Source organism: Gopherus evgoodei, chromosome 2 (genome assembly GCF_007399415.2).
Source record: "Gopherus evgoodei ecotype Sinaloan lineage chromosome 2, rGopEvg1_v1.p, whole genome shotgun sequence".
Classification (NCBI taxonomy): domain Eukaryota; kingdom Metazoa; phylum Chordata; order Testudines; family Testudinidae; genus Gopherus; species Gopherus evgoodei.
The window spans coordinates 178,088,896-178,105,860 of NC_044323.1; the positions used below are offsets into that span (position 1 = coordinate 178,088,896).

Genomic DNA, 16,965 nt, shown 5'->3' on the forward strand with positions numbered 1-16,965 from the left:
TCCCACCCTGATATTTATCCTTCTGATATATTATAGAGAACAATCATATCTCCCCTCAGCCTTCTTTTGGTTAGGCTAAACAAGCTGAGCTCTTTGAGTCTCCTTTCATAAGACAAATTTTCCATTTCTTGGATCATCCTAGTAGTCCTTCTCTGTACCTGTTTCAGTTTGAATTCATCCTTCTTAAACACGAGAGACCAGACTTGCATACAGTATTCCAGATGAGGTCTCACTAGTGCCTTGTACAATGGTACTAACACCTCCAGGGCCATCCCTAGCTATTTTGATGCCCTACACAGCCCCCCTCTGGGGGTGGAGCCCCAGGCCTCCACGGGGGAGAGTTGGGGGGCTGGCCCCAGGCCTCTGGGGGCAGGAGGGGGGCTGGCCACTTCCTGCAGGAAGTGGAGTGACCTGGCCCCAGCCTGCTTTGCTCCCCTGGCTCCCAGCCATGCCACTGGCAAGTGCTGGGGGGTGATTCCCCCCTCCCTCTAAGCCTGGGAGCCAGGGGAGCAGAGCAGGCTGGCGTCAGATCATTCTACTTCCCGCAGAAAGTGGCCAGCCCCCCCATCCTGCATGGCGATCTGGGGCCCCAGCCTGCTTTGCTCCCATGGCTCCCAGGCTGGCAGGGAGGAGGAACCACCCCCCAGCACTCACTGGCAGTGCAGCTGGAAGCCAGGGGAGTGGAGCAGGCTGAGGCTGGGTTGCTCCATTTACCATTCGGTGAGTGCAGGGTCGTGCCTGGCTGCAGTCTTCAGGGGGCAAGGCAGGGGTGGAGCAAGGGCTGGGGCCCTGGGAAGAACCGGAGTAGGGCCTGGAGCAACACGCAGCTGCTCACGGCACCAGGAAATTTGGTGCCCCAAATTTCCTGGTGCCCTACGCAGCTGCCTACTTTGCCTATGGGTAAGAACGGCCCTGAACACCTCCTTATCTCTACTATGCATCCCAAGACTGCGTTAGCTTTTTTCATGGCCATATCACATTGGTGGCTCATAGTCATTCTGTGATCAACCCAATATTCCGAGGTCCTTCTCCTCCTCTGTTACTTCTAATGGATGAGTCCCCAGCTTATAACAAAAAGTCCTGTTATTAATCCCTAAATGCATGACCTTGCACTTTTCACTATTACATTTCATCCGATTACTATTACTCCAGTTTACAAGGTCATCCAGATCTTCCTGTGTGATATCCCGGTCCTTCTCTGTATTGGCAATACCTCCCAGCTTTGTGTCATCCACAAACTTTATTAGCACACTCTCACTTTTTGTGCCAAGATCAGTAATAAAGAGATTAAATAAGATTGGCCCCAAAATCAGTCCCTGAGGAACTCCACTAGTAACCTCCCTCCAGCCTGACAGTTCACCTTTCAGTAGTCTCCCCCTTAACCGGTTCCTTATCCACCTTTCAATTTTCATATTGATCCCCATCTTTTCCAATTTAACTAATAATTCCCCATGTGGAACCATATCAAATACCTTACTGAAACTGAGGTAAATTAGATCCGCTGCATTTCCTTTGTCTAAAAACTGTTACCTTCCCAAAGAAGGAGATCAGCTTGGTTTGGCATGATCTACCTTTTGTAAAACCATGTTGTATTTTGTCCCAATTACCATTGGCCTCAATGTCCTTAACTACTTTATTCTTCAAATTTTTTTCCAAGACCTTGCATACTACAGATGTCAAACTGACAGGCCTGTAGTTACCTGGATCACTTTTTTTTCCTTTCTTAAAAATAGGAACTATGTTAGCAATTCTCCACTCATATGGTACAACCCCTGAGTTTACAGATTTATTAAAAATTATTGCTATTGGGCTTGCAATTTCATGTGCCAGTTCCTTTAATATTCTTGGATGAAGATTATCTGGGCCCTCCAATTTAGTCCCATTGAGATGTTTGAGTTTGGCTTCTACCTTGGATGTGGTACTATCTACCTCCATATCCTCATTCCCATTTGTTATCCTGACATATCCCTAAGCTCCTCATTAAAGACTGAGGCAAAGTATTTGTTTAGATATTGGGCCATGCCTAGATTATCCTTAACCTCCCCTCCATCCTCAGTGTTTTGCGGTCCCACTTCTTTTTTTGTTTTCTTCTTATTTATATGGCTATAAAATCTTTTACTATTAGTTTTAATTCCCTTTGCAAGGTCCAACTGTACCTTGCTTTTGGCCTTTCTCATTTTATCCCTACATGTTCTGACCTCAATAAGGTAGCTTTCCTTGCTGAACCCTCCCATTTTCCACTCCTTGTAGGCTTTCTGTTTTTTCTTAATCACCTCTCTGATAGGCTTGCTCATCCAGCTTGGTCTACAACTCCTGCCTATGAATCTTTTCCCCTTTTTTGGGATTCAGGCTTCTGATAGTTTCTGCAGCTTTGACTTGAAGTAATTCCAGACCTCCTTCGCCTTTAGATCCACAAGTTCTTCAGTCCAATCCACATCCCTAACTAATTTCCTTAATTTTTTAAAGTTAGCCCTTTTGAAATAAAAAACCCTAGTCCCAGATCTATTTTTGTTTATCCTTCCATTTAGTTTGAACTGAATTAGCTCATGATCGCTCTAACCAGGGTTGTCCCCTACAATTATTTCTTCTGTGAGGTCCTCACTACTCACCAAAACCAAATCTAAAATGGCATCCCCTCTTGTTGGTTCAGCAACTACTTGGTGAAGGAATCCATCAGCTATCACATCCAGGAAAATCTGAGCCCTGTTATCATTACTAGCAGTTGTCCTCCAGTCTATATCTGAGAAGTCAAAGTCTCCCATGATCACACAATTCCCATTAGTATTTACTTCTTTAAAAACATTAAAGATGTCTCTATCCATATTCAAATCAGATCCTGGTGGTCTATAGCTCACCCCAAGCACTATCCCATGGAGGCTCTAGTAGCTTTCTTCCCCAATGTGATTTTTGCCCAGAGAGACTGTCATCCATTCCATCACTTCTTATTTCTTTATAGTCTACCTTATCATTGATATACAATGCTACTCCACCACCTTTGCCTTTATTTCTGTCTTTCCTAAACAGCATGTACCCTTCGATACCTGTACTCCAGTCATGACTACTGTTCCACCATGTTTCTGTTATCCCTATAATATCTGATTTCACTTCCTGCACCAGTAACTCTAGTTACTCCATTTTGTTACCTAGGCTCCTCTCATTGGTGTACAAACATCTTAATTTTTCCTGTTTGGCTTCTCTGACATTCTTTACCCGATTAGGCACAGACATTCTACCGCCAGTATCATCTATTAAACTTGTATCTGCTCCACCCTTCCTCCTTATGTCCATTCTACTACCCACAGCTGTATCCCTTCTTACTTCATTTTTTTCCCTCTCAATGTTAAATTCCGGCATGGAGATTACCTGGACATCTCCCAGCCATGGCCCCCAAATTCCTAATTTAAAAGTCTCTTAATCAATTGTATCAACCTCCATCCCAGAAGTCTATTTCCCTCCCTACTCAGGTGAAGTCCATCCTGAGAGAACAGTCCTCTGTCCATGAATGCCTCCCAGTGGCCATACATCCCAAAGCCCTCCTTATAGCACCACTGTCTGAGCCATCTGTTGATCATCATAATCTTGTCACACCTTTGTTGCCCTTCTCTAGGAACAGGCAGAATTCCACTGAAGATCACCCAAGCCTCAAATTCCTTAAATGTCTTCCCCAGCCTGGCATAGTCTACCTTGATATGTTCCAGCAAGAATCTAGCTGTATTATTTGTTCCCACATGAAGGACAATCAGCTGCTTCTTTCCCGCTCCTGTTAGGATCCTCTTCAGCCTCAGGTCCACATCCTGTATCTTAGCACCCAGCAGACAGCACACCCTTCTGTTCTCTGGATCAGCTCTAGCTACAAGACTGTCTATTCTTCTCAGTAAGGAGTTCCCAGTCATGTAGACCTGCCTTGTCCTGGTGATGGTGCGATTCTCCGGTCTATCCCCTGTTCCCTCTGGATTCCTAGTCTCCTTTGCAATCCTCTGCAACCCATCTTGTATTCTCCTGGGGCTCATATTTGGTGTTGTTATCTCCATTGACTCTTCCCCCCTTCCTATAGAACTAGCTGCTCTTCTCTTCTTCCTTGCCCTCTCACCTTCAGTGACCACCTGCTGTGTCCCTTCTTCATTTTCCAACTCTGTAAACCTGTTTCTGAACTCTATTTCTCCTTCACTGGCCCGTCTTTTTCTCTGCCTGGTTCTCTTAGTCACATGCTTCCACCGTCCACTTTCCTCATCCAGCAGTCTCCCCTCAGAGTTCTTTGGTCCTGCTTCCATCTGCAAGTCTGAGCTTTACCCTTCAGTCTCCTCATGTCTTTGCTTCATCATCTGCTCGAACCCCCTTCTAAACTCAACCAGAGTTTCCACCTGCATCTCCAATCCTCAGATTTTTTCTTCCATCAGCTCAGTCAGGCAACACTTCATGCAGACAAAACTCTTTTCAGGTACCCCCTCTAGGATCATGTGCATGCTGCAACTTCCACATCCAGTCATCTTCACTATGTCTTCCACTGCTTGGGTCACTACCATTGCTGTCTCTATATCTGTCGCCTTCCCACCTAAGCCCCATTAGTCTGGGAAACACAAACCAAACCAAAACACCACCACCTGCAGCAAAACAAACCCTCAGCGAGCACCACAACACTGCCAGAGCACCACACACTCCCTTCTCTAGCCTGTCTGTTCCTCTGCCTGGTTCTCCTAGTCTTCCCCTCAAACTACCCTGTTTTCTGGCTCATGTGCCACTGCCTGACTGGCTGGCTACCTTTATAGGACCTCTAATCAGAAAAGCCCTGCCCCCTAATCAGGGGTCAGCTTCTCTCCCTGCACACTGCCCCTTCCAGCCTCTACAAATGCCTTCTCCTCCCTCAGAACTCCCACTCAAACTCCTCTGTTTACAGCTCTGTTTGCTGACTTACATTATTTTAAAAGAGATCAAAATCTGGCCTAAGTGGGCATTAAGGATGAACACCCACATGTGAGTTCTTTTCTCTTGACACATAATGACAAAATGAAGGACATAAAGGGGACACACTTTAAAATGTGCTCATTTTTCATGGCTACTGTTTGTATCCTGCCAGTAATGCTGTAAAATGTCTGTTTTGCAACCTGCTATATAAACGAAAGAAATGGAAGAAATGATCCTCTCTGTCTTTTGTTTCCCTGATATTCCCCTGGTTTATACCAAGTAGCAATATAATCCTTTTGTGCATAAAATTCTTCACTGAGCTGCACATACACTTCTAGGTGATCATAGACTTGGCATTTGAGCCTTTCCATTGTTCAGTGTCATGCTATTCTCTACACAGGACGAATCTAGTGTGATCAACCTACTCACTTATTGCTGGGTACCTGCCCTTCACCCAAGCTGAGCTTTGAGGGGTCTTCCGCGAGACCTCTCCGGACTGCTGGTCTTCTACCAGGACCTCCTCCGGACCTGGAAGCTGTTCTCTGCGACCAGGTCCGTGGTGGCCACCGAGGGGGCATATCTCCTCGCGGAGCCCCTGCTACACAATCCCCAGCTCCGTGTGCAGGTGGCAGAGTCCCCCGCGGTGCGCCAGAGGTTGGTCCTGGCTGAAGCTACCAGGGTCGGAGTCCTCCTGGACTACGACTGGGGAGACTGGCTGGATCCCCTGATGCTCACTCAATGCATGGGGCTCTCCAGACCTTGTACTCCCCGGCGTGTACTACAGGAGGTGGAGGCCACTTTGCCGCCTGCTGCTCGGGCCTACCTCGACCAGGTCCTGCGAGAGGGCACGCCCGCCCACCCCCTACCCCAGGCCCTCCGGACCTTTTCATCGGGCCCCTGCCCCGTAGACCCGACCGGCCCCCCCGCCCTTCTCCGCAAGTCTGCTGCATGATCTGCAGCCGGTCCGTTTTCAAACTGTGCCAAGGAAACAACTCTACACGCTCGTGCTCCACACCCTTCACTTCCTCACCCTTGTGTCCCGCCCCGATACAAAGTGGCGGGACCTCCTGCCACCTCTGGAGGGTGAGGAGCCCCGGTGGGCCAGCCTCTACTCCACCCTGGTCCCGAGACCCGCCGGGGATATCAGTTGGCGGCTCCTTCATGGGGCCATGAGCACGAGCGTGTACTAGGTGTGGTTTACCCCTGTCCCAGACACCTGCTCCTTCTGCGGCGTGAGGGAGACCCTGGTGCACGTTTACTTAGAGTGTGCCAGGTTGCAGCCTCTATACCGGCTCCTCATCAACATCCTGCTACATTTCTGGCTGCACTTTTCCCCTCACCTCCTTCTCTATGCACTCCCTATCCGTGGCCCCATGAAGTCCTGGGACCTCCTGGTCAACCTCCTCCTCGCCCTGGCTAAAAAGGCCACCTACACAACCAGGGAGAGGAGGTTGGCCGATGGAGACTCCGGTGACTGTGGGGCTTGTTTCCGATCCATGGTCTGTTCACGTATCCGGGTGGAGTTCCTCTGGGCGGCGTCCACTGGCTCCCTTGACACCTTTGAGGAGCAGTGGGCGCTGTCCAGGGTTCTCTGCTCGGTGTCCCCATCAGGTTCCCTTCTTATGACCCTTTGACCGCACTCCTGTCCCTGTTCTTTTATTAGTTGTCCCCCGTAATCAGTGGGTTCTGTGGTCCTGTGGATCCTCCCCTTAGGCTGGGGGGGGATCCTTTCCCAGACACCCAATAGTACCCAAGCTGAGCTTCAGGGAAAGGATCTAGCCAGAAGAGGGACTGTTCCAGCTGGCAATGGAATTCATAATTTCCAGAGTACAAGAGAAGGAATTAATTCCTGGGTGCTGGGTTGGGAAGACTGAGCTACGCAAATGTAACTTGTTGCAGGCTGTAGCCAGCAGTAGCCACAGCAGGTGGATGCAGAGCCTGAATGTTGGAAGACAGTGCACAGGGATGACAGTGAAGTGCAGTTATCCTTCTGACTCACTACTGGCCTGCCCTTAGGGGCTGGGTTAGGAACTGCTGTTTTGAGCTCTTAAAAATAATTATGCCTGAGGAGTTCGCATCTTTTCATTTTTGTTACTTCCTCAAAGTCAGGGTATGTTCTATCCCACTGAAGCCTAGCATTTAGAACATCTCCACCCCTCGCCTCTGAGCTTGTGGTATGCAGTACATACTACCAGACTTCTAGAGACGACTGGTGTACCACATCGTTCACAGTGACATCCTACAGTGGGGTTGGTAACAGTATGGCACTGCTTTTTTTAAATTCATGGGGTCTTGTTGGGCCTGGTTCTTGCGTGCTTATGACCGATGCATGGGGGAGTTTAGTTACTGTTATTCATTACAAATGGTCATATCTGGTATTTTGGAAGTTTCACAGCAGTTAATCATCAATAGTTACTAAATAATATTAATTAAACATGATCGACATGGAAGCCTAAGGTCCCTCAGCTTATGAAGGTTCAGCCCTAATTTTGAACCCCAAATAGGAAAACACAGGACCTCTGTACTTCAGCCACATTCTTTCCCTCTTGAATCATTTTTGGCTCTTCCAGTCTCCTCTCCTTTAGGCAGGGGGTCCTCATATAGCTCATCACATAAGGAGTCCATATTTTTGTGACAATAGCTGTTTTGGCTATGCTATGCTTGTGTTTTATGCCACTCTCCTGCCTTATTGCCTCCAGTAAAGTGTAGTCCATGATCATGCTCCCATGTGAAATCTTTCATGGGATTGTCTGCTAGTTGGGATATAAATCATTAGAACTAGCTGAAATTTTTCAAGTTTAGATTTTTAAGATAAATTTTTATTAAAAAATCAAATGGCAATGAACTGCCCTATATCTACATCTATATTTACAGTAAAAAACTACTACCAGTTCTATATCAGGTATTATACTATACTATATAGTACCTGATGTAGAATTGGTAGAAGTTTTTTTACTGTATTTTTGGGGGTCAAAATTAAAAAAAAAAAACAACCAACCAACCAAACAAAAAAAACCTGAAAAAAGTATGCATCTGTGCAACTGCAGCTTGCAACCTGTAAATTCTTGGTGAAGTTTGTAGATTATGGTAGTGGATTTTTCCTATCCCAGTGTTGTGGGTGGCCTAAATTGAAACCACTTTTGATTTTACAGAAAACAAAACCTAAATTCTTGGAAGAATTACCTGAATCTTCACCTCTTTGTTATCATATTTAACTAGTTTGTTTTGTAAAATAAAAAACAAACAAATGGAACAAACCAAAAATGTTTTTTTTGCAGTTTCCCATTTATTTTAATAGAAGACTGCAGTATGTCATTTCTACCACTCCGTGAAGCTGCATGAGGCTATAAATTAGATGTATTCCAAGAAGACAGGGATGATTCACGTGCGTGTTTCCCAGCAGTAAGCAGGCACTGTATTGTTCCTGGATCTAGAGAAAAACTGGAGATGGGTGATTCTCTAAGGTAAGAGTATGGGTCTTTGTTTCTGTGGTGTACTGGACTGGAGAATCGAGAGGAACCAGCTCTACAGCTGGTTTCTTGTTCTCTAGCTCTTTCTTGGGTCTCCATATTACCTGCTTGATATAATTAGGAAACCTTGTAGTTCACCGCTTTAGGACTTCATGGATTTCCCATCCCAGAATTGTGGGTGATTTAAAAATGAAACCTTTTATTTGAACTCCCACAAGCCTTTAGGTTTTGGATAAAATGGAACCTGGATATGAAACAGGCCTGCTTTTTCGTTTAAAAAAAAAGAATCCCAACCCCTCCAAACAAACCAAAGCTTCATTAGAGCACAGCTCATATAGATTATGTTGGGCTTGATATAAGACTTAGTTTGCTAACCAAGGCTTGGCAAAGCCTAAGCCACTGCAGTGTGGCAGATAAGGGACAAAACCAACACCTCTTATCTGAACCACTTAACAACCTTTGGTGATTTGAATAAACAGGTGCATGAATTGAAAACATTTGTTTTCTGGAAAACAAGCCTCACTCTTGGCAAGCAGTCACTCAGCCTTCCACTCCTCTGTTCTTATCTGTTACCTGTTTGCTTTGTAAACCAGAACTGTGGGCTTCTCAGTCTCTTTCTCTAGTAGGAATACAGTCATCCAATTTATCTCTCCGTGATTGCCTAGAAAGCCTTCACATCTTTTCCCCTGAAGTCCTACTCATGCTTCTTAGACAGTGAGATGAGTGACAAGCTGTTAAGGGAAACTGCACAATCAAAAGTAGTAAGGAATGGGAAAAGGTCCCTAACCTTGAGAAGGTATCCTTAGTTACTATGAAACAATTGTTCATAGTTGGTCTTTCACATAGTCAGTTCCCTTATGTTCTCACTACAAGAATAAGAACAAGAAATCAATATTTATATTACACTAGCAACAGGCAAGAATGGCAATTTGGTTAAACTATTAAGCGATTTAGAAAATAAATTCACCATTCCAAAAGGCCTTCTTATAGTTCAGATTCTAACATGTTGACTTTACTTGTCACTATTCCCTAATATATTTTTATATAGATGTAGCCCAGTCAACTTTCTGATGTCACCTATCACAGCCATTTATAATTTTATAGATAAATAATAAAGATGATATTTTGTATAGTTGCTAATACAGTGCTATAATAATTGAAAATCAACTAGCAGTTTAAATTTATTTCTAAAATGTAACTGTTTGTTTACATTGTCTATACTGATTACTCAGGTCATTTATACAGTGCTTACCAATCCTATATCTCTTGAGTGTCCAAAACTTTCATTGGCATCATTGTGAGTTGGGTAACTGGAAATTATGGTTCATTCTTAATAGATAGATATATGCATATTTATAAAGGTTTGAGTTTTAGATACGGGGCTTTGTGGCTTGGGTCCATTGTGTGTGTGTGTGTGTGTCTGTGCACTCTTTATTTACTAAGTGAACAAATCTTTGATGTGACCTAGATTTGAAGAGCATTGAAATACATGAAAAATTAAACAGTGCAATGGAATTTTCTTTTAAAGCTTCTTTTATTGCAACTGCCTGGTGCTCATTGTAACCTCAGACTTGATTAACTTATTTTTAGAGGCCTCACACAGGCCCTGAACCTGTGATTCCCTATATATGGGCCCAATTCTGTGTCTACTCAGTGAAGTCATCATGTTCATCTCTGTCAGTGATCTGAGGACATGGATATTACCAGATATTTTTCATATATCATATTAGTGGAATCATGTTAATGTAGAGTTCGAGTGGAAGCAAGACTTGATAATATTTAGCATTTATTCAGTCTTCCATTAAAAGATTTCAGAGTGTTTTTCAAATATTAAATAATAAAGCCACAAGTTGCAACACCCCTGGTGTGATAGGAAAATATTGTTATAGCCATAAAGAGGTTTAAACTGTGGTACAAAGTGGTGAAATGTTTTGCTCTAGGTCACACAAATTATGTTGTGAATGGTGCCTATGAGTCCCATAAGCTAAGCCTTAAATCTGTCACAGTTTTCAGAAGAGCAGAAGTGTTCTGTTCCTTTAACAGTGTTCCATCTGCAGCTATTCACTCTAGACATTACATGTCATGTCTTGCAAGCTATGGAATAGCAGCCAGAAGTAAAGCCATTGGGGAGTTTGTACACCAGATGCAGATCTAGACATGCTACAACTGTGGGCAGAAAAGTTCTTGCCTATTTACTTTCTTCATTTCCTCCTCTTCCACCTCCAAAAGCAGTCATAGAACCCTCACCCACCCATTCTGCTTTACCTGTTAAGGAACATACATAATGTTAGGCTAGTTGTTTTTTCTGATTTGTTCTTAGATAGTTTTTGGTATGTTAGCATCTTCTCTTCCCCCAGGGAATACCTGCCTTGCTCTGAGTTGGCGGATCCTAAGAGGTAGTGAGAATTTAAGAAATTAAGCATTTTTCAGTTGTAAGCTGTCCACTACGGATCAACATATCTGATGTTTGAAATTTCTAGGTGAAGTTATTAGTTGGGTGGTGTTCTGAATATACAGCATCTGGTATAGCGGCTCTCCTTGTAGTTGCTAGACCAACATGCTAGTCCCACAGACCTGGATTCACAAAGGGACTTAGCATCTCATAGCCTAACTTTTAGGCACCTAGAAAATCACAGGAACAACACTTCAATCCAAACCATGAGTTAGTCGCGTAGGCTCCATACTACGAATGGGGAGAGAGAAGCACCTTCAAATGTGATCTGCAAAGTCAGCATGGTAGGTGAGGAGCAGCCTAGGTTAGCCAATGGCAGGTGCCAAGGAGAGGGGCCTGTCCTAAGCCAGGCACCTCTCATGCATGTGGGTACCTAAGTCCAGGCTGCAGTGAGGTGCCTATCTCTGCATAGTGATTCACAGCTGGGAACCCCTCTTCCGGAGTCAGGTGGAATAGGTTCCTCCACTGTTAAATGTGTGAATGCCTTGTTGGGTGCCTGCCTCACCCCACACAAAATGGCTGGAGGCGATGGTGGAGATGCCGGCCTTATAACATTTAGCTCAGAGGTTAGAGCATTCACCTGGGTGTGGAAGACCCAGAAGAAGGGATTTGAACAGGGGCTTCCCACCTCTCAGGGGAATGCTCTAACCAATAATCTATGGGATGTTCTGATCTAAGGCTCTCTCAGTTTCTCATGTGGAAGCTTCTTCACGTGTGGGTAAATAATTAGTCATTGGCCAGGGAGAGAGTAAGAATGACTCTGTAGCCTGGTGTTAGGTAGGGTTGGACATATTCCTGGAGGTTTCATCACATGACATAATCTTTAATTAAAAATTAATCTTTAATTCCTTGAGATTCCAGGACAATCCTGGAGGGTTGGCAACATTAGTTTTAGGGTACTCACCTATGAGGTGGAAGACCCACAGTCCAGTCCCCCTGTTTCAATCACTCTTTCACCCTAGGCGAGGGCTCCAAACACTGAGCTAAACGTTATAAGATGGACAGAGGCATCCCATGCTGCCCTGGATTTTGAATGGAACCTGATCTGATAGGTGATATCCTATCTTTCCTTGGTTTGTGGATTGCTCTGGGGCTAGGTGGGAAATGGGTGTCTGGCTGTATAGAGTGAGGCTGCAGTGCACATGCCCAGAGGCAGAAACTTAGGTGTCGGGGGAACTTTTACCCTGAAAACATAGGTGATAAGTGAGTTAGGTGCCTGCAGGGATTGGCAGGGGTTTTGTGCATCTCAGTGAGGCCTAAAACTGGGGCTTTAGGCACCTGAATCTGGGATATAGGCAGCTAAGTACCTCTGTGAAGCCCACCTACTACCAAATCAATGCATGAAGTCTCACAGAAATTCCCCAACCTCTAAATTCTGAATATTGGTTTCAGATGACAGTGTGGCCATCCTCAGAATTGTACATTTCCTCTGAAGTTGAGGTACTAGTCCAACAAGCTTTATTCTAATGGCTATGCTGTGTGGTCTAATATAGAGAGTCCTCACTATTAGAAGTTATCATTCTCTGTTCTGTTAGGTGGTCAGGTTGCAGAAGGGAAGTGTGGGGTAAGAAATGTTCACTGACTGCATGCTTCATATTTTTGACCAACTCTCCTACATTTACTCCAAGGTTATGAGATGCTGTATGTGGCCCTTGCAAGCATTTCATACCTTCCTTTATATCAGGTATCAGTAATCAAGGATGAAAGGTGACAATCCCACATGAATTAACAACATAAGAATGGCCCTATTGGGTCAGGCCAAAGGTCCATCTAGCCCAGTATCCTGTCTTCCAACAGTGGCCAGTGTCAATTGCCCCAAAGGGAATGGACAGAACAGGTAATCATCAAGTGATCCATCCCCAATTGCTCATACCCACTTTCTGGCAAACAGAGGCTAGGGATGCCATCCCTGCCTGATCTGACTCATAGCCATTGATGGACCGATCATCCATGAATTTACCTAGTTCTTTTCTGAACCCTGTTATGGTCTTGGCCTTCACAACATCCTCTGGCAAGGAGTTCCATGGGTTGACTGTGCATTGTGTGAAGAAATGCTTCCTTTTATTTGTTTTAAACCTGCTGCCTATTAATTTCATTTGGTGACCCCTAGTTCTTGTGTTACGAGAAGTAGTAAACAACACTTCCTTACATACTTTCTCTACACCAGTCATGATTTTATAGACCTCAATCATATCTCCCTTTAGCTGTCTCTTTTCCAAGCTGAAACGTCCCAGTCTTATTAATCTCTCCTCAGAAGGAAGTGATTCCATACCCCTAATAATTTTTGTTGCCCTTTTCTGAACCTTTTCCAATTCCAATATCTTTTTTGAGATGGGGTGACCACATCTGCACGCAGATTTATATAGAGGCAACATGATATTTTCTGTCCTATTATCTATCCCTTTCTTAATTATTCTCAGCATTCTGTTTGCTTTTTTGACCGCTGCTGCACATTGAGTGGATGTTTTCAGAGAACTATCCACAGTGACTCCAAGATCTGTTTCTTGAGTGGTAACAGCTAACTTAGACCCCATTATTTTATATGTATAGTTGGGATTATGCTTTCCAATGTGCATTACTTTGCATTTATCAGCATTAAATTTCATCTGCCATTTTGTTGCCCAGTCACCCAGTTTTGAGAGATCCTTTTGTAGCTCTTCTCAGTCTGCCTGGGTCTTTAGTAATTTTGTATCATCTGCCAATTTTGCCACCTCACCGTTTACCCCTTTTCCCAGATGATTTATGAATATGTTGAATCGGACTGGTCCCAGAACAGACCCCTGGGGGACACCACTATTTACCTCTCTCCATTCTGAAAACTGACCATTTATACCTAATCTTTGTTTCCTATCTTTTAACTAGTTACCAATCCATGAGAGCACGTTCCCTCTTATCCCTTGGCAGTTTACTTTGCATAAGAGCCTTTGGTGAGGGACCTTGTCACAGGCTTTCTGAAAATCTAAGTATACTATATCCACTGGATCTCCTTGGTCCATGTGCTTCTTGACCCCCTCAAAGAATTCTAGTAGATTGGTGAGGCATGATTTCCCTTTACTAAAACCATGTTGACTTTACTCAACAAATTATGTTCAGCTATATGTCTGACAATCTTATTCTTTATAATAGTTTCAACCAGTTTGCCCAGTACTGAAGTCAGGCTTACAGGCCTGTAATTGCTGGGATCACCTCTGGAGCCCTTTTTAAAAACTGGTGTCACATTAGCTATCCTCCAATCATCTGGTACAGAAGCTGATGTAAATGATAGGTTACAGATGACAGTTAGTAGTCCTGCAATTTCACATTTGAATTTCTTCAGAACTCTTGGGCGACATACCCTCTAGTCCTGGTGACTTACTGCTGTTAAATTTATCAATTTGTTCCAAAACCTCCTCTAATGATTCCTCAATCTGGCACAGTTCCTCAGATCTGTCAACTTTTTCAAAGAAATTCACTGCAGGATATAAGAACTCCTGAAAGAATTTAGTTATTTTCCCCCAGTTGTTGTTTTTTGGGTGGGGGACACTGAGGGGGAGGAGAGGTGTGATTTGGAGTTGCCAGTGGGGTTAATTCCTTGGCTGTTCTGTCAAATGTTAGGTTCCAGGACAGATATTTGTGTATATATGAACAACTGTTTTTTAATAACCTGCCAAGAAGCTATAATCTTCCCATTGCAGTCCCCCTGGGATTTAATTAGAATGGTTTTCCACAGCCTGACATGTTTATGGGGCATAGGTAAAGAGACAGTTCATAAAGCTGTCAATTTTCTGAGAAATTAAAGAAAAATTGGGCAGTTTAGTGCCTTGGCAATTCCATGCTGCTGATACTAGCATTGCAAACAATGAAATCAAAGGCAATGTAACAAGATATTGATGCATTAGAGGTGGGGAGGGTTAAAAATTCTGTACAAGGGCATTTGTCAATTTGAATGTATAAAGAGAGAGCTATGGAAAACAAAATATAAAGTTGGGTAGCTTCACATTAGGCAGTTCAGATTTCAACACCACAAAGTTGAACAATAGTCTCTTCATTGCTACAGCGGTAGCTATAACTTTTCCTCACCTAGGGAAGTGGGAAGGAACAAAACCTTTTACGTGCAAGGAAGTAGGGTTGGTGTCTGAGACCAGCTGGTGTTGGTGTGTATGTTACTCATTTACTAGAATCTCAGCATGTTCTCTGACAGAAGTAAAGGGTGTCAAACCCTTGATAGGGAACTATGAAATTCTACTGCCTCTTCTTTTGGTAAATAAGGAAGTTGAGGTGTTCAGCATGGATGGACCTTTTGCCTCTTAAAAGGAGAGCAGAGATAATGTCTAATGTTTATATTCAGGTTTGCATTGTTTGATCATAACTGATTAATGCGCAGGCTTCTCTCTCAAACATTTCCTTACAGTGGCCTGGGGAAGAACATACTAGGTAACAAGTTATGTCCTCATTTGCATCTTTGTAATCCCAATGACTTCAGTGGACCTGCCTGGGTATAACTGTGAGTAAAATGTGTTGCTTTAAATATTTACTGTCTTCAATACAAAATAGTACATAGGTTATATTTGAACCCCCGCCTCCCTCTCCCCAAACCAGGTTCTGTGCATCTGGTTTTTGCAGCTAGACACAGAACATAATTCTCCTCTCAACCTTGTGTAAAACTCCCGTAACTTCACTGATGCTAATCGATTTAAAGTGGTATAGAAACCAGGGTGAGTAGAACCTCTCTCTTTATATAATAAAGTGAACCAAAGCCCTGGAAACTCTAGAGGGGATTTGACATCCTGAACTGAAATTGATGGTTCAGGTCCATCCCTGTATAAAATAGCTAAGAATAATACTGTAATTTTGATAGAGACTAAGTAGGGCCACAGTCCTACAACTGACTCCTTGTGGGTTGAAATTGGCACCAGTGCAGAGCCACATTGACATTTACTTACAGACGGAGGCTTGTACGCAGGGATCTCTTCACCTCTGAAGTGCAGCCACCTGAGAATCAAGTGGAGTAACGCTTTTAACCACCGCAGAGCAGTGCTACACAAAATGCTAGGGGGGAATTGAAGAATACCACAATCAACAGGAACTGCAGGCGGAAATTACATAGAAGAGGAAACTGGGGTAAAGAAGGCTACTCATATGAAAAGGTGACTTGGAGAACATTGTGCCTCTTTGACTTTGTTAGATGCATCTGAGTATTATAAGAGTAATCTAAAGTAGCCTGGTGAATATAGTTTACTTCGGTTTCTAAAAAAATAGATAAATTCCTTCATAAACGATTTAGCCATGAGGCAAGTATAAAAGTTTTATCATAGACTATAGTAAGTAGTGCATTAGAACCCAACCAGTTCTGCTGTAAGGGGTTGGCCTCAGCAGCCAGATTTATATTCTTATTTTCCCATGTTTTATATAAAAATCGGTTTCCTTGTTAACTTTATATTAAATTACCTTGTGTTGTTTTTCACATGTGATTTTGAAGCATCACTTTCTTCAGTTTACTCAGCCATTGACTTTTCAAAACTAAGACAGTGTGGTTTTCCATTCAAAATGTAGTTCAGATTCTCCCTTGCAAAGCAATACCAGGAAGTGAATCATTTTGATACTACCTATCATATGTGTGAACACCTCTTTTTTGACTTGCCTGCTGCCCATTCTGTAATTGGTTTACAAATATTTATCTGGAAAGTTATCAGATACCAGGGGCAAAGAGATCTCTTAATAGTTTTTTCCACTATTCCAAGAAGAGATGGTAAGTTTTGACCAAGATTCAGTTTTAATATTTAGCCTACCAATAACTGGAGGAATATTGGGGCAGATTCCCAGCTGGTATAAATTGTCAGAGCTCCATTTATGTTAGTGGAAGATCTGCCTCGTTGATCATATTGCCTGGTTACATTGACCTTGATCAGCTACCAGTAATTAAGAACACATCTATCCAAGAAATTGTTTTGGGAACTGCACGAGAAAAGCATATTTTTCTTTCTGTGCATCATAGGACTTAAAGGGTCTCTGCATTATTCTTTAAAGTTATATGAAAGGTAGGCATTGACTAAGTTGATGGCTGCCTGTGACTATTGAGGATACAGTAACAACTAAAACCACCTGTATTTACTGTTATCTTGTCCTCTTTCTCTTTATCTCCATTTGTTTGTTTATTCACCT

At 43.4% G+C, this 16,965-nt stretch overlaps 1 long non-coding RNA gene across 1 annotated transcript; it reads right to left on the reverse strand.

Annotated features, from left to right (window-relative positions):
- Nucleotides 1-463: 463 nt before the first annotated feature.
- LOC115645146 lies at nt 464-15,224 on the reverse strand. The gene is made up of 3 exons (XR_003998663.1): nt 15,213-15,224; nt 3,270-3,274; nt 464-569 (listed from the first exon to the last, which is right to left on the reverse strand). It is a non-coding gene; the product is annotated as an uncharacterized LOC115645146 (long non-coding RNA).
- Between the last annotated feature and the right edge of the window lie 1,741 nt (nt 15,225-16,965).